This window comes from Triticum dicoccoides, chromosome 5A, assembly GCF_002162155.2.
Source record: "Triticum dicoccoides isolate Atlit2015 ecotype Zavitan chromosome 5A, WEW_v2.0, whole genome shotgun sequence".
Lineage (NCBI taxonomy): Eukaryota > Viridiplantae > Streptophyta > Magnoliopsida > Poales > Poaceae > Triticum > Triticum dicoccoides.
Window position 1 is genome coordinate 153,130,455 of NC_041388.1, and position 21,732 is coordinate 153,152,186.

Below are 21,732 nucleotides of genomic sequence, written 5' to 3' on the forward strand. Positions count from 1 at the left end.
GAGAGGAACAAGGTGACGACTGTACATGGAGAGGATGAGAGTAGGGACCCACCAGCGTCATGGCAGTATGCAAGCAAGTGCCTCTATATTACAAGCCCCAAAATATGGTTCCTCCTAATGGTTGGACATCTGGGGCTCACTCCATTGTCAACATAGTAAATAAACGAGAGAATTACACTATGAGCGGCTGACACCAGGGACCCAACAGGTCGCGCAGTTTAATTTTTTTGAGGAACAAGTAGTTGTTATTTATACTAGTTTTAGTGACAGATCAGGGTAACAATGGGGTTGTGCGGAGGTTGTGGCCCGTCTAGCCAGGGTTTTATTTATGTTTGCCACATCATGAGGCTAGTTGTGTTTTTTTCTTGCTGAAAATGGCTAGCCCAATTCTATTTTTTTTAAGAAATACCCAAACGAGGCCTACTTGCTTTATCAGCCCTGCCGGGCTACAAATCTTTCAAGATGAGGAGAGTTTCATTCGGTTTGCCTAGAAATGGGATGTACATTTTTAAAACACATCAAACCGGGAATTAGTTTCAATTTTTTTTCATTACAAGATTTTAAATTCCATTGATTTTTATGTGTGGACAATTATTTGTTTTTTATATTTATATAAATTATTTTTCAAAATAGTTTGAATGTGAATCGATATTTCGGGATTAAAAACAGTTGACCGCCACAAAATATGCAAAAATTCGTATACTTTTTAACCGTGGCCACAATATGGGGTGTAATGCTAACAAAAATAAGATGGGCTCCAAAAAAATTCTTAAGAATTAGCAAATGGGTTGTACATTATTAGAAATAATGCACGCGAGAGTAGTGACTGTTGGATGTACATCCAACGACTGTCGTGCTTCTTCAATCTCTGCTTTTCCTGCTCCAGCCACTCAAACAAGCACCGGCGGGACTGCCTGCTCCCTCCTCCTGTGGCCAGCTATGCTGCCGCGCATGCCTCACCGCCCCACCGTACTCCCATCGCTGGCCTATCCATCCCTCTACTCACCCACACCTGCTATTATTCTCCGGGGACGACAAACGAACCAGTAAACCCTCGTACTCCTCCGCGTGGGAAACAACTGCCGAGTCTTCCTTGGCTCCGTGTTGATCCCTTCCTAGGCCTCGCCGTCGTCCACCTCCCTGGTGCTCTCGGCACAGCCTGGTCAACATGGTCAATGAACGACATCCATCAGGAATGGACTGTACGTGGAGAGGCTGACAGCTGGGTCCACGGCCGCACGAAAGGAAATGCCTCTTCATTACGCGCAAAATAATGATTCCTCCACCTGACAGCTAGGACCCACGGGAAGGGCTTCTATATTTCGCAAAAAACGTTCCCCCCGCTGACAGGTCGGACCCACCAGCTATATCTCCGCATGCAAGGAAGTGTGTCCTTATGACGCACACAAAAATGAATACCCCCTGATAGCTGGGACCCACCATAGTGGGTGGCTGACTTGTGGGCCTACTAAGTTGAAGGGGACAGAGGGCTTTGTCAACTTAGTCAATATGAACGATTCTAACTCCAGTGACCGTCCGATGTCCATCCAACGACCATAGTGCTTCTTTAACCTCTGTTCTTCTTGCTCCAGCCGTCCAAAAGCAGCGCCAGTCGTGTTGCCTGCTCCTGCCTCCCGTGGCCGGCTGTGCTGCCGCGGAGGCCTCACTGCCCCCATACTATTCCCACCTCTGGCCAGGCCATCCCTCCACTCACCCACACCCCCTATTATTCTGCGGCGACGACAGCCTCACACCGCAGCCGAACCAGTGAACCCTCGTACTCCTCTCCGCATGGGTATCCACTGCCGCGTCTTCCCTGGCTCCGCATCGTCCCCTTCCTAGGGCTCGTCGTCGTTCACTGCCTTGGTGCTCTCGGCACGGCGTGGTCAATGTGGTCAACGACCGGCTTCCACCAAAAGAGTATTGTACATGGAGAGGCTGACAGCTGGGTACATGGCCGCAGCTGGGTCCACGGCCACAGCCCAGTTTTTTTGTGATTTTCCAAGTAAGTCACTTTGTTAGGCCAGTTGGGCTGCAAATCTTTCAAGACGAGGAGAGCTTCATTCGGCTGGCCGAGAAAATGGCCTATCAGTAATGAGAAATGGGATGTACATTTTTAAAACACATCAAACCGGCAATTAGTTTCAAATTTCTTTTTTTCATTTCGAGATTTTAAGTTGCATTGATATTTATGCGTGGACAATTTGTTGGATTTTATATTGACATACATTTATTTTTAAAATCAGTTTGAATATGACTCGAAATTTTGGGATTAAAAATAGTTTGGACCGCACCGAAATATGCAAAATTTCGTATTATTTTTTAACCGTGGCCACAATATGGGCTGTAATTCTAACAAAAAGAATATGGTCTCAGCTGATTTCAATTAGCAAATGGGCCGTACATTATTAGAAATAATGGCAGATGGGCTGTATGCTGTTTTCCATAGATTTGAGGCTTTCCTAAAAAAGGTTGACGCACAAGCAGTGACTGTTGGATTTCCATCCAACGGCCGTCGTGCTTCTTCAATCTTTGCTCTTCCTACTTGAGCCGCTGAAACAAGCGCCGGCGGGACTGCCTGCTCCCTCCTCCCCACGGCCGGCTGTGCTGCCGCGCAGGCCTCACCGCCCCACCGTACTCCCACCGCTGGCCTAGCCATCCCTCTACTCACCCACACCTGCTGTTATTCTCCGGCGACGGCAGACGAACCAGTAAACCATCGTACAGTCATACTCCCCTCCGCGTGGGAAACAACTACCGAGTCTTCCCTGCCTTCGTGTCGTTCCCTTCCTAGGCCTCGCCATCGTCCACCACCCTGGTGCTCTCAGCGCGGCCTGGTCAATGTGGTCAACGACCGACATGCATCTGAAGTGGACTGTACATGGAGAGGCTGACAGCTGGGTGCACAGCCACATGCAAGGAAATGCCTCCTTATTACGCGCAAAATAATGATTCCTCCACCTGACATCTGGGACCCTTCGGAAGGGCCTCTGTATTTTGTGAAAAAAACCTTACCGCCACTGACAGCTCGGACCTACCAGCTATATCTTCGCACGCAAGTAAGTGCCTCCTTATTACGCACAAAAAAGTGAACACCCCCTGCTAGCTGGGACCCAGTATAGTGGCAAGCTGACTTGTAGGCCTACTAAGTTGACGGGGACGGAGGGCTTTGTCAACTTAGTCAATATGCACGATTCTAGCTCCAGTGACCGTACGATGTAGATCCAACGACCGCAGTGCTTCTTCAACCTCTGGTCTTCTTGCTCCAGCCGCACAAACCAGCGCCGGTCGTGCCTCGTGCTCCTGCCTCCCGTGGCCGGCTATGATGCGGCGGAGGCCTCACCGCCCCCTACTACTCCTGCCGCTAGCCAGGCCATCCCTCTACTCACCCACACCCCCTGTTATTCTGCGGCGACGGCAGCCTCACACCGCAGCGAACTAGTGAACCCTCATACTCCTCTACGCGTGGGCATCCACTGCTGCATCTTCCCTGGCTCCGCATCGTCCCCTTCCTAGGCCTCGCCGTCGTCCACCACCTTGGTGCTCTCGGCGCGGCATGGTCAATGTGGTCAACGACCAACTTCGATCGAAAGAGTATTGTACGTGGAAAGGCTGACAGCTGGGTCCATGGCAGCCGCAAGGAAGTGCTTCCTTATTACGCGCAAAATAATTATCCCTATACCTGACAGCGGGGACCCACCGGACGGACCATCGTATTTCGCGAAAAAAATGTTTCCCCCGTGACTGCTTGGACCCACTAGCTACATCTTCGCACGCAAGGAAGTGCTTCCGGGCAAAAAGAAATGATTCGCCCCCCTGACTGCTGGGACCCACCAGCTATATCTTCGCTCACAAGGAAGTGCCTGACAGTCAGGACCCACCTGGTCGAAGCGTACATAGTGTTGTCATTCTGTTCGCGAACGTGTACGTACATACTGGTCGATGTAGAGCGCGCACGTGTCGTAGTTGAGGCGCGCATGTAGCATGTACACGTACGTACAGCGGTCATTGTGCAAGAAAGAAAATACGGCCACGTACGTACATACAGGCGGGGTCTCCAACGCCTACTTGCGCATACATACGGCCAGGGCCCGTGTACATGGCAGGGTCGGAACGGAGAAACTGTGTCGTCGTCGTGTTCATGGGGAGGCAACGGAATGCGTCGTGTTCATTGGGAGGCAACAGAACGCGTGGGAGCCAACCGGCTTGGACGGAATAGCCGATCCAAACGAGGCCTGGCATACCGCAGAACGGAGGAAACGGCCTTGTGTTCGACCGGCCACATTCGAAACGGGATCCTATTCATCGGGACGGGTCTAGCGTACCACAAAACGGAGGAAACGGACCTCCTACGGTCGAAACGGGGGTCCTGTTGATCGGGAGGGGTGTGACGTACCACAAAACGGAGGAAACAGACTTGTGTTGGAGCGCTACGGTCGAAACGGGGGTCCTGTTCATTGGGAGGGGTGTGGCGTACCACAAAACGGGACTCCACGAGATACTGTTCATATCCACCGTCGACCCCCTCCAGCCCCCACGGGCTACTGTTCATCCACCATCGACCTCCTCTAGCCTCCAATTGTGACTGTTCATCCACAGGCTCCTGTTCATCTAGCCTCCACCGAGCACTACTCCACCGGCTACTATTCAACCAACCCTCTCCACGGGCTCCTGTTCAACCACCCCTCCGCGGGCTACTATTCATCCAGCCCTCCATCGTCTACTGTTCATCCTGCCCTCCACGGGGTGGTCTATTCATCCAGCCCTCCACGGGGTCCTATTCATCCAGCACCAACTGACTCAATCAATCGGGGTCCTATTCATCCAGAGGCAACACCACGGGGTCCTGTTCATCCACCCCCCAGCAACACTCACTGTTCATCCAAAGGCAACACCATGGGGTCTTGTTCATCCACCCCCACCGGGAACTGTTCATCCAAACACCCCCAGCAACGCTCACTATTCATCCAGAGGCAGCATCGATCGGCTTCAGTTAGCAGCAGTAGCGAAGGAATCGCTCGATCGGGTTCAGTTAACAGCCATCGATCGATCGCTCGGGTTCAGTTACGCGTAGCCTGTAGTGCAATCGCTCGGGTTCAGTTAGAGCCCAACGCCTCGCACCCACGCGCGTGCGTGTACGAGAGAAACGCGCATCACTCGGCTCCGACCACCCACCTTAACCGGGAACACCCCGATATTTTCTTCACCCTCGCTTCTACCATGGTTTTTTCTGTCATGGACGGCCCAAAGAATGTCATGCAACCGCCTCTCCGCCCGCCCAGGACGAAAAGCCCATTTCCTGTCATAGAAGTAGGACCCCACCACATCTATTATGATACCATGCTTTGTCACAATTATTGTCATAGAAGTGTCATAAGTATGACAGAAAAAAAATTCGTTCAGCCCAAAATGTCACGGATGTGTCTTTTTTTGTAGTGCAAGATCTATCTAGGAGATGCATAGCAACGAGAGGGGGAGAGTGTGTCTACGTACCCTTGTAGACCGAAAGCAAAAGCGTTTGATAAACGCGGTTAATGTAGTCGAACTTCTTCTCATTCCGACCGACCAAGCACCGAACGTAGGACACCTCCCAGTTCTGCACACGTTCAACTCGATCACGTCCCTCGAACTCTTGATCCAGCAAAGTGTCGAAGGAGAGTTTCGTCAGCATGACGACGTGGTGATGGTGATGGTGAAGTGACCCGCGTAGGGCTTCGCCTAAGCACTACAACAATATGACCGGAGGCATAAACCATGGAGGGGGGCGCCGCACATGGCTAACAATCCTACTTGGGCACCTCCCAATTCGGCCTCCCCCCTTACCATATCCACCGGAGGGGGAAGGAAATGAGGAGGGAGGAGAGGAGGAAGGGGGAGGCCAAATCGCTCCCCTTCCTTTCTCTCTTCTCCTCTTTCCTTCCCCTCCTATTTCGGCCTACATGGGGCGCACCAGCCCCCTAGGGGCTGGTCTGTCCCCTTCTTGGCCCATTAGGCCCATGTAGTTGCTGGGGGGATGCCCGAAACCCCTTCACGTGACCTGATATGTACCCGGTACCCCCAGAACACTTCCGATGTCCAAATATCATCGTCCTATATATGAATCTTTACATATCGACCATTTCGAGACTCCTTGTCATGTCCTGATCTCATCCGGAACTCTGAACAACATTCGGTCACCAAATCACATAACTCATATAATAGAAAATCATCATCGAACGTTAAGCGTGCGGACCCTACGGGTTTGAGAACTATGTAGACATAACCAAGACACCTCTCCGGTCAATAACCAACAGCAGAACCAGGATGCTCATATTGGTTCCCACATATTCTACGAAGACCTTTATCGTTCGTACCGTAATGACAACATACATTATTCCCTTTGTCGTCGGTATGTTACTTGCCCGAGATTCGATCATCGGTATCTTCATACCTAGTTCAATCCGGTTACCGGCAAGTCTCTTTACTCGTCTCGTAATACATCATCCCACAACTAACTCATTAGTCACATTTCTTGCAATGCTTATTATGATGTGCATTACCGAGAGGGCCCAGAGATACCTCTTCGATACTCGGAGTGACAAATCCTAATCTTGATCTATGCTAACCCAACAAACACCTTTGGAGATACCTGTAGAGCAACTTTATAATCACCCAGTTACGTTGTGACATTTGATAGCACACAAGGTATTCCTCCGGTATCCGGGTGTTGCATAATCTCATAGTCGAAGGAATATGTATTTGACATGAAGAAAGCAATAGCAATGAAACTGAACGATCAACATGCTAAGCTAACAGATGGGTCTTGTCCATCACATCATTGTCCTAATGATGTAATCCCATTCATAAAATGACAACACATGTCTGTGGTGAGGAAACTTAACCATCTTTGATTAACGAGCTAGTCGAGTAGAGGCTTACTAGGGACACTGCGTTTTGTCTATGTATCCACACATGTATCAAGTTTCCTGTTAATACAATTCTAGCATGAATAATAAACATTTTTCATGATATAAGGAAATATAAATAACAACTTTATTATTGCCTCTAGGGCATATTTCCTTCAGTCTCCCACTTGCACTAGAGTCAATAATCTAGATTACACTGTAATGATTCTAACACCCATGGAGTCTTGGTGCTGATGATGTTTTGCTCGTGGAAGAGGCTTAGTCAACGGATCTGCCACATTCATATTGGTATGTATTTTGCAAATCTCTATGTCTCCCTCCTTGACTTGATCACAGATGGAGTTGAAGTGTCTCTTGATGTGTTTGTTCTTTTGTGAAATCTGGATTCCTTCGCCAAGGCAATTGCTCATGTATTGTCACAAAATATTTTCATTGGACCCAATGCACTAGGTATTACACCAAGATCGGATATGAACTCGTTCATCTAGACTCCTTCATTCGCTGCTCCGGAAGGAGCTATGTACTCCGCTTCACACGTAGGTTCCGCCACGACGATTTGCTTGGAACTACACCAACTGACAGCTCCACCATTCAATATAAATATGTATCCGGTTTGTGACTTAGAGTCATCCGGATCACTGTCAAAGCTAGCATCGACATAACCATTTACGACGAGCTCTTTGTCACCTCCATAAACGAGAAACATATCCTTAGTCCTTTTTAGGTACTACAGGATGTTCTTTACTACTGCCTAGTGATCCACTCCTGGATTACTTTGGTACCTCCCTACTAGACTTATAGCAAGGCACACATCAGGTGTGGTACACAACATATAATACATGATAGAACCTATGGGTGAGACATAGCGAATGACTTTCATTTTCTCTCTATCTTCTGTAGTGGTCGTGCATTGAGTCTGACTCAACTTCACACCTTGTAACACAGGCAAGAACCATTTCTTTGACTGATCCATTTTGAACTTCTGATGTTGCTTGAAGTTTCGTCAGTATTTCCCCAAAGAGGAAGGGATGATGCAGCACAGCGGTGGTAGTTATTTCCCTCAGAAATGAAACCAAGGTTATCGAACCAGTAGGAGAACCAAGCAACACAACGTAAACAACCCCTGCACACGGATAACAAATCCTCGCAACCCGACGTGTTAAACGGGTTATCAATGCCTTCCGGGTAATGGTGCCAGAAATTGGTGTGTGACGGTAAAATGGTTGTAATAGATTGGATAAATAGATCACAAATAAAATAAAGTGCAACAAATTATTTGTGGGTTTTTGAATTAATAGATCTGAAAGTAAATGCAAATAAAAGTAGATCGCAAAGGCAAATAATATGAGAAAGAGACCTGGGGGCCGTAGGTTTCACTAGTGGCTTCTCTCAAGAAAGATAGCAAACAGTGGGTGAACAAATTACTATTGGGAAATTGATAGAACTTCAAATACATCCATGCAATGATCATTATATAAGCATCACATCTAAGATTAGTAGACCGACTCCTGCCTGCATCTACTACTATTACTCCACACATCGACCGCTATCCAGCATGCATCTAGTGTACTAAGTTCATGGAGAAATGGAGTAATGCAATAAGAAGAATGACATGATGTAGACAAGATCTATCTATGTAGAGATATACCCCATCGTTTTATCCTTAGTAGCAACGACACATATGTGTCGTTTCCCTTTCTGTCACTGGGATCAAGCGCCGTAAGATTGAACCCACTACAAAGCACCTCTTCCCATTGCAAGATAAATAGATCAAGTTGGCCAAACAAAACCCAAATATCTGAGAAGAAATACGAGGCTATAAGAAATCATGCATAAAAGAGATCAAAGAAACTCAAATACTTTCATGGATATAAAAAGATAGATCTGATCATAAACTCAAAGGTCATCGATCCCAACAAACACACCGCAAAAGAGTTACATCATATGGATCTCCAAGAGACCATTGTATTAAGCATCAAGAGAGAGATGAAGCCATCTAGATAATAACTATGGACCCCAAGGTCTTCAAAGAACTACTCACGCATCATCGGAGAGGCACCAATGGAGGAGGTGAACCCCATCCGAGATGGTCTCTTGATTGGATCTGGTGGTTCTAGACTCTGCGGCGGCTGGATGAATATTTCGTCGACCCCCTAGGGTTTCTGGAATATTGGGGTATTTATAGAGCAAAGAGGCGGTCCGGGGGGCACCCGAGGTGGGCACAACCCACCAGGGCGCGCCTGGGCCTCATGGCGTGCCCTGGTGGGTTGTGCCCCCCTTGGGGCACCCCCAAGCTCAACCAAGATTATAAAACATCCAAGATTGATAATATAACAACATGGACCAATAAAAAATTATAGATACATTGGAGACGTATCAGCATCCCCAAGCTTAACTCCTGCTCGTCCTCGAGTAGGTAAGTGATAAAAACAAATTTTTTGATGTGGAATGCTGCCTAACATGTCATATCATATTCTTTTATTTATAGCATGGACATTTGTACTTTTAGTTGTTCAAAGCAATAGTCTAGTTTTGACATAATAATTTAGATACTCAAGCATAACAACAAGCAACCATGTCTTTCAAGATATCAATGCTAAAATAAGCTATCCCTGGCCCATCATGCTCAAACATTGATACATTTATGAAACACACTCGAATATTGGCTACACCCAATACTTAAGAATGATCATATTGCCTCCTAGTTGGTTCTTTTATAAGAGAAGATGGAGATTCAAATTCAAAAAAATTGCATAAAGTAAAAAAGAAAGGCCCTTCGCAGAGGGAAGTTGGGATTTGTAGAGGTGCCACAGCTCAAAGCGAAAAACTTAGAGATAAAAAACATTTTGGCAGGTGCATCCATCCCACCAATGAAAACGACTTAGAGTTCCCAACACATTCCATGCATTGATATATCATAGGCGGTTCCCAAACATAAAATAAAGTTTATTCCTTTTCCCACCATACTTTCACTTTCCATGGCTAACCGTATCCACGGGTGCCCTCCATACCAACACTTTCCAAGGAATTTATTATTCGACAACATAAAGTAAATTCATTTTTGCATTTCGGGACTGGGCATTCCTAATACCTTTGCCTTACTCTCGTGCAATGATAAGTGGATAAACACTCATCATGAGAATAACACATCTAGCATGGAAAATATTAGCCACACCTCACCGCTCCACGAGCAAAACAAATACACAAAAAGAAGTTTATTTTGAAAATTAGAGATGGCACTTGCAAATTTTCTTAGAATGGCAAAAGAATACTGCATATAGGTAGATATAGTGGACTCATGTGGCAAAACTGGCTTAAGGATTTTGGATGCACAAGTAGAGATCATACTTGGTGCAAAATGAAGGCTAGCAAAATATTGAGAAGCGACCAACCAAGAAACGGATAATCTCATAAGCAAGCATTAAGCATAAATAACGCCGAATAATGCACCACAAGTAGGATATAATTTCATTGCATGACTATTGACTTTTGTACTTGCATAGGGAATCACAAACCTTAACACCAATATTACTACTAAAGCATAATTACTCATCAACATAACTCACATATCACATCATCATATCTCAAAACTATTACTAAGAATCAAGTTTATTTTTTCCATTGATCTTCATGAAAGCTTTTATTATATCCTTCTTGGATATCTATCACTATGGGACTAATTTTCATGTGTTGCTTTTCATAAGTTCAAACAAATATAAGTGAGGAACATGAGCATAAATTTTCTTTCTTTCTCGCAAAATAATTTAAGTGAAGCAAGAGAGTATTTCTAAAAAATACTAAGCACACCATGCTCAAAAAGATATAAGTGAAGCACTAGAGCAAGTCCATTGCTCATAGAAATTTAAGTGAAGCATAGAGAGCAATTTTAACAAGTCATGACATAATTTTGGCTTTCCCAAATAGGTGTGTCCAGCAAGGATTGATGACTTAAAAAAAGCAAAGACTCATACCATACAAGACGCTCCAAGCAAAACACATATCATGTGACAAATAAAAATATAGTTTCGAGTAAAATACCGATGATCGTTGGAAGAAAGCGGGGATGCCACTCTGGGGCATCCCCAAGCTTAGTTGGTTGGTCATTTTTGGATAATAGCTTGGGATGCCGAGGCATCCCCAAGCTTAGGCTCTTCCATCCTTCCTTCATCCATCGTAAGATAGCCCAAAACTTGAAAACTTCAATCACACAAAACTCAACAAAACCTTTGTGAGGTCCGTTAGTGTAAGAATAATAAATCACTACTATAAGCACTGTATCAAACAAATTCATATTTTGTTCTTTCATTATATCTACTTTATTCCAACTTTTCTATGGCAAAAACTCATCAAAGAAAACCATAGAGCCATCAAAATAAGCACACAACACAAAGAAAACAGAATCTGTCAAAATAGAACAGTCTGTAGCAATCTGACTATTTCAAATACTTTTGCAACTCCGAAAATTCCGAAAAATTAGGAAGACCTGAGAAATTTGTAAATTGATCTACTTCAATTGGAATTAGTATTTTATATCTCTCTGGAAAAAGTGAAAATTAATTTCGTGAGCGTAAAAGTTTTTGTTTTTTTAGCAAGATCAAACAACTATCGCCCAAGAAGATCCTAAAGGATTTACTTGGCGCAAACACTAACTAAAACATAAAAACACAATCATAACAGTAGAATAATTGTGCTAACACTCAAAAACAGGAAGCAAAAAAGCAAAAATATATTTTATTCATTGGGTTGCCTCCCAACAAGCGCTATAGTTTTACGCCCTTAGCTAGGCATAAAGCAAGGATCTAAGTTTTGTCATATTTGGTTCGAGATCCATAATATGCCCTCATGATTGTATGGTGGCCTAATTCTTGTTCTAGGAAAGTGTTCCATACCCTTCCTCAAAGGAAATTGGAACTTAATATTGCCTTATTTCATATCAATCACGACACTAATAGTGCGTAAAAACGGTCTACCAAGAATAATTGGACAAGACAGATTGCAATCAATATCAAGAACAATAAAATCTATGGGCACATAATTTCTATTTGCAATAATAAGAACATCATTAATTCTTCCCATAGGCTTTTTAATAGTGGAATCCGCCAAGTGCAAATTTAGAGAACACGATTCAATATCGGTAAGACCAAGCAGATCACATAAAGATTTCGGAATTGTAGAAACACTAGCACCCAAGTCACACAAAGTGAAACACTCATAATTTTTTATCTTGACTTTGATGGTAGGTTCCCATTCGTCATGCAATTTTCTAGGAATTGAAACTTCTAATTCCAATTTTTCTTCAAAGGCTTTCATCATAGCACCAACAATATGTTTAGTAAAAGCTTTATTTTGTTCATAAGCGCGGGGTGAATTTATCAAGGATTGCAACAAAGAAATACAATCAATCAAAGAGAAACTATCATAATTAAAGTCTTTGTAATCCAAAAGAGTGGGCACATTACTAGCTAAAGTTTTAACCTCTTCAAATCCACTTTTATCAATTTTCTCAACAAGATTTTCACCCTCCCAAATATTGGGACGCCTTCTACCTAATGTTGACTCTTATCCAGTCCCTTTTTCATCAGTATTAACTTTACTAAACAAGGAATCAATAGAAGAAACACCAATCATTTTAAGATCTTCATCAGTTTCGCAAAAGAAATCACTAGAAAACGCTTTTTATAAAAATTCTCTTTTACCTCTAAGCATAGTGATTCCTTTCTTACTTTAATCCATAGAAACATAAATAGCTTCAATTGATTCATCTACTTTAGGCACAAAAATTTTCATCTTGATATTTTCCACATCATGAGCAATTCTATCAACACTTCTAGATAAATTACCAACCTTACTCAACTTTTCTTCTATGGGAGTGTTGAAAACTTTTTGTGTATTCATACATTATTTAGTATTATTCTCAAGATTAGAGGTGTTCCTATTATTATTATAAGATTGTTTTCCATAAGAATTACCATAATTATTAGAGGAATTAGTAGGAAAAGGCCTAGGATTAAAATTACCTCTATAAGCATTGTTGTTGAAATTGTTTCAAGAGATAAAATTCACATCTATGGCATCACTATTTTTCTCAATCAAAGTAGACAAAGGTATATCATTAAAATCAATAGGAGCACTTCTACTAGCAACCAATTTCACAAGAGCATCAACTTTTTCACTCAAAGAAGAAATTTGTTCAACCGAATTAACTTTTTTTTACTAGTAGGAGCTGTTTCGGTATGTCATTGCGAATAATTTGTCATAATATTATCAAGAAATTTAGTGGCTTCACCCAAAGTACCATAAAAGTACCACCCGCGGCGGAATCTAAAAGATTACGAGAGACAAAATTCAACCCCGCATAAAATTTTTGTATGATCATCCAAAGATTTAACCCATGAGTTGGGCAATTCCTTAGCATCATTTTCATCCGTTCCCAAGATTGTGCAATGTGCTCATGTTCGAGTTGCTTGAAATTCATGATCTGGGTTCTAAGGGAAATAATTTTTGTGGGAGGAAAATACTTAGTGATAAAAGCATCTTTAAACTTATTCCAAGAATCGATACTATTGCGAGGCAAGGAAGAGAACCAAATTTTTGCAGAATCACGCAAGGAAAACAGAAATAATTTCATCTTGATCACATCATTGTCCACATCTTTTTTATTTTTCATATCGCATAATTCCACAAAGGTATTAAGATGGGATGCGGCATCCTCATTAGCAGTACTAGAAAATTGGTCTTTCATAGCAAGATTCAGCAAAGCGTATTAATATCACAAGTCTTCGCACTAGTGGCGGGAGGAGCAAGCGGAGTGCCGATAAAATCATTGTTGTTAGTATTTTAGAAGTCACATAATTTGGTGTTCTCTAGAGTCATGATGACCACACAACAAGATTGCACTTAAAAATAGATCGGGCAAGAAAACGGCGAACGAGAAAAAGAGAGGCGATTAAAACGGCAATTTTTTGTGAAGTGGGAGAGAGGAAAACGAGAGGCAAATGGCAAATAATGTAAATTGCAATGAGATGAGATTTGTGATTAGGAACCTGGTATATGGTGAAGATACTCCCTGGCAACGGCGCCAGAAATTCCTTTTGATGTCTCTTGAGGCTACGTCGGTATTTCCCCAAAGAGGAAGGGATGATGCAACATAGCGGCAGTAGGTATTTCCCTCATAAATGAAACCAAGGTTATCGAACCAGTAGGAGAACCAAGCAACACAACGTAAAAAGCCCGCACACACAAATAACAAATCCTCGAACCCGACATGTTAAAGGGGTTGTCAATCCCTTTCGGGTAACAGTGCCTGAAATTGGTGCATGACAGTAAAAAGGTTGTAATAGATTGGATAAATAAAACGCAAATAAAATAAAGTGCATAAAAGTTTTTTTGGGTTTTTGACTTAATAGATCTGGAAATAAATGCAAATAAAAGTAGATCGCAAAGGAAAATAATATGAGAAAGAGACCCGAGGGCCGTAGGTTTCACTAGTGGCTTCTCTCAAGAAAGATAGCAAACGGTGGGTGAACAAATTACTGTTGGGCAATTGATAGAACTTCAACATCCAGGGAATGATCATTATGTAGGCATCACGTCCAAGATTAGTAGACCGACTCCTGCCTGCATCTACTACTATTACTTCACACATCGACCGCTATTCAGCATGCATCTAGTGTATTAAGTTCATGGAGAAACGGAGTAATGTAATAAGAACGATGACATGATGTAGACAAGATCTATCTATGTAGAGATAGAACCCATCGTTTTATCCTTAGTAGCAATGATACATATGTGTCATTTCCCTTTTTGTCACTTGGATCAAGCGCCGTAAGATCGAACCAGCTACAAAGCACCTCTTCCCATTACAAGATAAATAGATCAAGTTGGCCAAAAAAACCAAATATCGGAGAATAAATAAGAGGCTATAAGCAATCATGCATAAAGGAGACCGAAGAAACTCAAATACTTGTGTCGATATAAAAAGATAGATCTGATCATAAACTCAAAGTTCTACGATCCCAACAAACACACCACAAAAGAGTTACATCATATGGATCTCCAAGAGACCATTGTATTGAGAATCAAGAGAGAGAGAGAGAGAGAGAGATAGATAGATAGATAGATAGAGAGAGAGAGAGAGAGATGAAGCCATCTAGCTAATAACTACGGACCCCAAGATCTACAAAGAACTACCCACGCATCATTGGAGAGGCACCAATGGAGGTAAAAAACATGGAAAAACAACAACTGGCACTTGGCACTATGTCAATAGGTTAGTACCCAAAAATTATTATAAAACATACAAGATTGATAATATAATAGCATGGAACAATCAAAAATTATAGATATATCGGAGACGTCAACTTCTTCAAAAATTTATCAAGGTATGTGCTTTGTGAAAGTCCAATTAAGCGTCTTATCTATCTCTATAGATCTTGATGCCCAATATATAAGTAGCATCACCAAGGTCTTTCATTGAAAAGTCTTATTCAAGTATCCTTTTATGCTATCCAAAAATTCTATATCATGTCCAATCAACAATATGTCATCCACATATAATATTAGAAATGCTACAGAGCTCCCACTCACTTTCTTGTAAATACATGCTTCTCCAAAAGTCTATATAAAACCATATGCTTTGATCACATTATTAAAGCGTATATTCCAACTCCGAGATGATTGCGCCAGTCCATAAATGGATCGCTGGAGCTTGCACACTTTGCTAGCACCTTTAGGATCGAGAAATCCTTCTAGTTGCATCATATACCACTCTTCTTTAAGAAACCCATTAAGGAATACAGTTTTGACGTCCATTTGTCAGATTTCGTAGTCATAAAATGCGGCAATTTCTAACATGATTCGGACAGACTTAAGCATCGCTACGGGTGAGAAAGTCTCATCGTAGTCAACTCCTTGAACTTGTCGAAAACCTTTCGCAACAAGTCGAGCTTTGTAGACAGTAACATTACCATCAACGTCGGTCTTCTTCTTGAAGATCCATTTATTCTCTATGGCTTGCCGATCATCGGGCAAGTTAACCAAAGTCCACACTTTGTTCTCATGCATGGATCCTATCTTAGATTTCATGGCCTCAAGCCATTTATCGGAATCTGCGCTCATCATCGCTTCCTCATAGTCCGTAGGTTCGTCATGGTCTAGTAACATGACTTCCAAAATAGGATTACCGTACCACTCTGGTGCGGAACATGCTCTGGTTGACCTACGAGGTTCAGTAGTAACTTGATCTGAAGTTTCATGATCATTATCATTAGCTTCCTCTATAGTTGGTGTAGGCACCACTGGAACTGATTTCTGTGATGAGCTACTTTCCAATTCGAGAGAAGGTACAATTATCTCACCAAGTTCTACTTTCCTCCCACTCACTTCTTTCGAGAGAAACTCCTTCTCTAGAAAGGATCCATTCTTATCAACAAAAATCTCACCTTCGGATATGTGATAGAAGGTGTACCCAACCGTTTCTTTTGGGTATCCTATGAAGATGCACTTCTCCGATTTGGGTTTGAGCTTATCAGGATGAAGCTTTTTCACATAAGCATCACAACCCCAAACTTTAAGAAATGACAGCTTAGGTTTCTTGCTAAACCACAGTTCATACGGTGTCAACTCAACGGATTTAGATGGTGCCCTATTTAATGTGAATGCAACTGTCTCTAATGCATAACCCCAAAACGATAGTGGTAAATCGTTAAGAGACATCATAGAACGCACCATATCTAATAAAGTACGGTACGACGTTCAGACACACCATTATGTGGTGGTGTTCCAGGTGGCGTGAGTTGTGAAACTATTCCACATTGTTTTAAATGAAGGCCAAACTCGTAACTCAAATATTCGCCTCCGCGATCAGATTGTAGAAACTTTATTTTCTTGTTACGATAATTCTCCACATCACTTTGAAATTCTTTGAACTTTTCAAATGTTTCAGACTTGTGTTTCATTAATTAGATATACCCATATCTTCTCCAATCATTTGTGAAGGTCAGAAAATAATGATACCCTCCGTGATCCTCAACACTCATCGGACCGCATACATCGGTATGTATTATTTCCAATAAGTCTGTGGCTCGCTCCATTGTTCCGGAGAACGGCGTCTTAGTCATATTGCTCATGAGGTATGGTTCGCAAGCATCAAATGATTCATAATCAAGTGATTCCAAAAATCCATCCGCATGGAGTTTCTTCATGCGCTTTACACCAATATGACCTAAATGGTAGTGCCACAAATATGTTGCGATATCATTATCAACTTTGCATCTTTTGGCATCAATATTATGAATATGTGTATCACCACGATCGAGATTCAACAAAAATAGGCCACTCTTCAAGGGTGCATGACCATAACATATATTACTCATATAAATAGAACAACCATTATTCTCTGATTTAAATGAATAACCATCTCGCATTAAACAAAATCTAGATATAATGTTCATGCTCAACGCCGACACCAAATAACAATTATTCAGGTCTAAAACTAATCCCGAAGGTAGATGTAGAGGTAGCGTGCCGACGGAGATCACATCGACATTGGAACCATTCCCGACGCGCATCGTCACCTCATCCTTAGCCAATTTTCATTTAATCCGTAGCCCCTGTTTCTAGTTAGAAATATGAGCAACCGAGCCAGTATCAAATACCTAGGCGCTACTCTGAGCATTAGTAAGGTACACATCAATAACATGTATATCACATATACTTTTGTTCACTTTGTCATCCTTCTTATCCGCCAAATACTTGGGGCAGTTTCGCTTCCAGTGACCAGTCCCTTTGTAGTAGAAGCACTCAGTTTCAGGCTTAGGTCCAGAATTGGGCTTCTTCCCGGGAGCGGCAACTTTCTTGCCATTCTTCTTCAAGTTCCCCTTCTTTCCTTTGCCCTTTTTCTTGAAACTAGTGGTCTTGTTAACCATCAACACTTGATGCTCCTTGATTTCTACCTCCGCAGCTTAGAGCATAGCGAAGAGCTAGGGAATTGTCTTATCCATCCCTTGCATATTATAGTTCATCATGAAGCCTTTGTAGCTTGGTGGCAGTGATTGGAGAACTCTGTCAATGACACTATCATCTAGAAGATTAACTCCCAACTGAGTCAATTGGTTATGATATCTAGACATTCTGAGTATGTGTTCATTGACAAAAATGTTCTCCTCCATCTTGCAGCTATAGAACTTGTCGGAGACTTCATATCTCTCAACTCGGACATTTGCTTGAAATATTACCTTCAACTCCTGGTACATCTCATATGGTCCATGACGTTCAAAACGTCTTTGAAGTCCCGATTCTAAGACGTAAAGCATGGCACACTGAACTATCGAGTAGTCATCAGATTGAGCTTGCCAGACGTTCATAACATCAGCATCTGCTCCTGCAGCAGGCCTTTCATCTAGCGGTGCATCAAGGACATAATTCATTTGTGCAGCAATGAGGATAATCCTCAAGTTATGGACCCAGTCCGTGTAGTTGCTACCATCATCTTTCAACTTACCTTTCTCTAGGAATGCATTAAAATTCAAGGGAACGGTACAATGGGACATTGATCTACAACATAGATATGCAAAAACTATCAGGACTAAGTTCATGATAAATTAAGTTCAATTAATCATATTACTTAAGAACTCCCACCTAGATAGACATCCCTTGAGTCATCTAAATGATTACATGATCCAAATCAACTAAACCATGTCCGATCATCTTGTGATATGGATTAGTCTTCAATGGTGAACATCTCTATGTTGATCATATCTACTATATGATTCACATTCGACCTTTCAGTCTCCAGTGTTCCGAGGCCATGTCTATACATGCTAGGCTCGTCAAGTTTAACCCGAGTATTCTGCATGTGCAAGACTGTCTTGCACCCGTTGTATGTGAACATAGAGCTTATCACACCCGATCATCACGTGTTGTATCGGCACGATGAACTGTCGCAATGGTGCATACTCAGGGAGAACACTTGTACCTTGAAAATTTAGTGAGGGATCATCTTATAATGCTACCGTCGTACTAAGCAAAATAAGATGTATAAAAGATAAACATCACATGCAATCCAAATATGTGACATGATATGGCCATCATCATCTTGTGCCTTTGATCTCCATCTCCAAAGCACCTTCATGATCTCCATATCTCCATTGTCACCGGCTTGACACCTCGATCTCCATCGTAGCATCGTGGTCATCTCGCCAACTATGGCTTCTACAACTATCGCTAACACATAGTGATAAAGTAAAGCAATTACATGGTGTTTGTATTTCATACAATAAAGCGACAACCATAAGGCTTCTGCCAGTTACCGATAAATTTTACAAAACATGATCATCTCACACAATAACGTATATCACATCATGTCTTGACCATGTCACATCACAACATGCCCTGCAAAAATAAGTTAGACGACCTCTACTTTGTTGTTGCAAGTTTTACGTGGCTGCTACGGGCTTCTAGCAAGAACGTTCTTACCTACGCATCAAAACCACAATAGTGATTTATCAAGTTTTTAAGCTTCAACAAGGGCCGGACGCAGTCAAATTCGATTCAACTAAAGTTGGAGAAACAGACACCTACCAGCCACCTTTATGCAAAGCTAGTTGCATGTCTGCCGGTGGAACCGGTCTCATGAATGTGGTCATGTAAGGTTGGTCCAGGCTGTGTCATCCAACAATACTACCGAATCAAAATAAGACGTTGGCGGTAAGCAGTATGATGATCACCGCCCACAACTCTTTGTGTTCTACTCGTGCATATCATCTACGCATAGATCTAGCTCGGATGCCACTGTTGGGGAACGTAGCATGCAATTTCAAAAACAAATCCAACGCTCACGCAAGATCTATCTAAGAGATGCATAGAAACAAGACAAGGAGAGTGTGTCTACGTACCCTCAGACCGAAAATGGTAGCGTGTGACAAACACGGTTGATGTAGTCGAACTTCTTCTCGTTCCGACCGATCAAGCACCAAACGTACAACACCTCCGAGTTCTGCACACGTTCAGCTCGATGAGCTCCCTCAAACTCTTGATCCAGCAAATTGTCGAGGGAGAGTTTCGTAAGCACGACGGCATGGTGACGGTGATGGTGAAGTGATCCGCGCAGGGCTTCGCCTAAGCACTACGACAATATGACCGGAGGTGTAAACTATGGAGGGGGGCGCCACACACGGCTAACGATCATTGTTCTGTTTTCAGTGGTGCTCCCTCCCTGAGGGAGTCCTGGATTAGGGGGTCTCCGGAAAGCCGGACTATATCCTTTGGCCGGATTGTTAGACTATGAAGATACAAGATTGAAGACTTCGTCCCGTGTCTGGATGGGACTCTCCTTGGTGTGGAAGGCAAGCTAGGCAATACGGATATGTAGATCTCCTCCCTTATAACCGACTCTATGTAACCCTAGCCCCCTCCGGTGTCTATATAAACCGGAGGGTTTAGTCCGTAGGACAACAGACAATCATACCATAGGCTAGCTTCTAGGGTTTAGCCTCTACGATCTCGTGGTAGATCAACTCTTGTAATACTCATATCTTCAAGAACAATCAAGCAGGACGTAGGTTATTACCTCCATCAAGAGGGCCCGAACTTGGGTAATCATCGTGTTCCCTGCCTCCTGTTACCATCCGCCTTAGATGCATAGTTCGGGATCCCTTACCCGAGATCCGCCGGTTTTGACACCGACATTGGTGATTTCATTGAGAGTTCTACTGTGTCGTCACCATAAGGCTTGATGGCTCTTTCGATCATCTGTAGAGATGCGGTCCAGGGTGAGGTTTTCCTCCCCGAACATATCTTTGTATTCGGCGGCTCCGCACTGCGGGCCAATTCGCTTGGCCATCTGGAGCAGATCGAGAGCTACGCCTGGCCATCAGGTCAGATTCGGAAACTTAAACTACACTACCGATATTCGCGGAGACTTGATCTTCGATGGATTCAAGCCCGTGTCAGGTGTGCCCAACAATCACGATGAGCACGACGTAACTCTATCGTCGGACAGTGTTCAGGAGATCGCATCTGCAACTACTCCGGCCTTCAATCCGGAGCAAATTGCGCCATCCAAGGACAGAGGGATAGACCCCGCCATGGAGGCCGCACTCTCAGTGACGATGGAGCCGGATACTGACTTCACTCCTTACGAGAGCCGTGTCGCCGAAACGGAGGATTCGTCTCCGGCCACGAGCTCCGAGCCGCCTGCATCCGTGCCTATCGAATCCGACTGGGCGCTGATCATGGAGTTCACCTCCGCGGATATCTTTCAGCACTCGCCTTTTGGCCACGTGCTAAATTCATTAAAGTCTCTCTCCTTGTCAAGAGAACCTTGGCCGAACTATGTCCAGCTAAAATGGGATGCGGACAACGAAGAAATTCGCTGCCCACCCACTACCCACTTAGTAGCCACTGTCGACGACTTAACCGACATGCTCAACTTCAACTCCGAAGACATCAACGGCATGGACAAAGATGCAGGAGACAAATAGGAACCAGCACCCACAGGGCGCTGGACAGACATTTCATCACATGACATATACATGGTGGATACACCCAAAGAAGGCAATGGCGAAGAGACGGCAGAGGATGGCCCCTCCAAGAAACAACCCAAGCGCCGATGTCAGCGGCGCCGCTATAAGTCCCTCCATAGCAAACACAGCGATAACAGCACAAGAGAAAATAACACTCCAGTCGACTCTAGAGGAAACGACGACCACATTGCCCCGGCGGCAGAGCACGATGAAGCTGCAAGCGGCGAACATAGTACAGATCCGACGTCCAAACACAGCAACACTAAGGCTAAACCTCATCAATCCCCCTCTCAGGTGGAAAACAG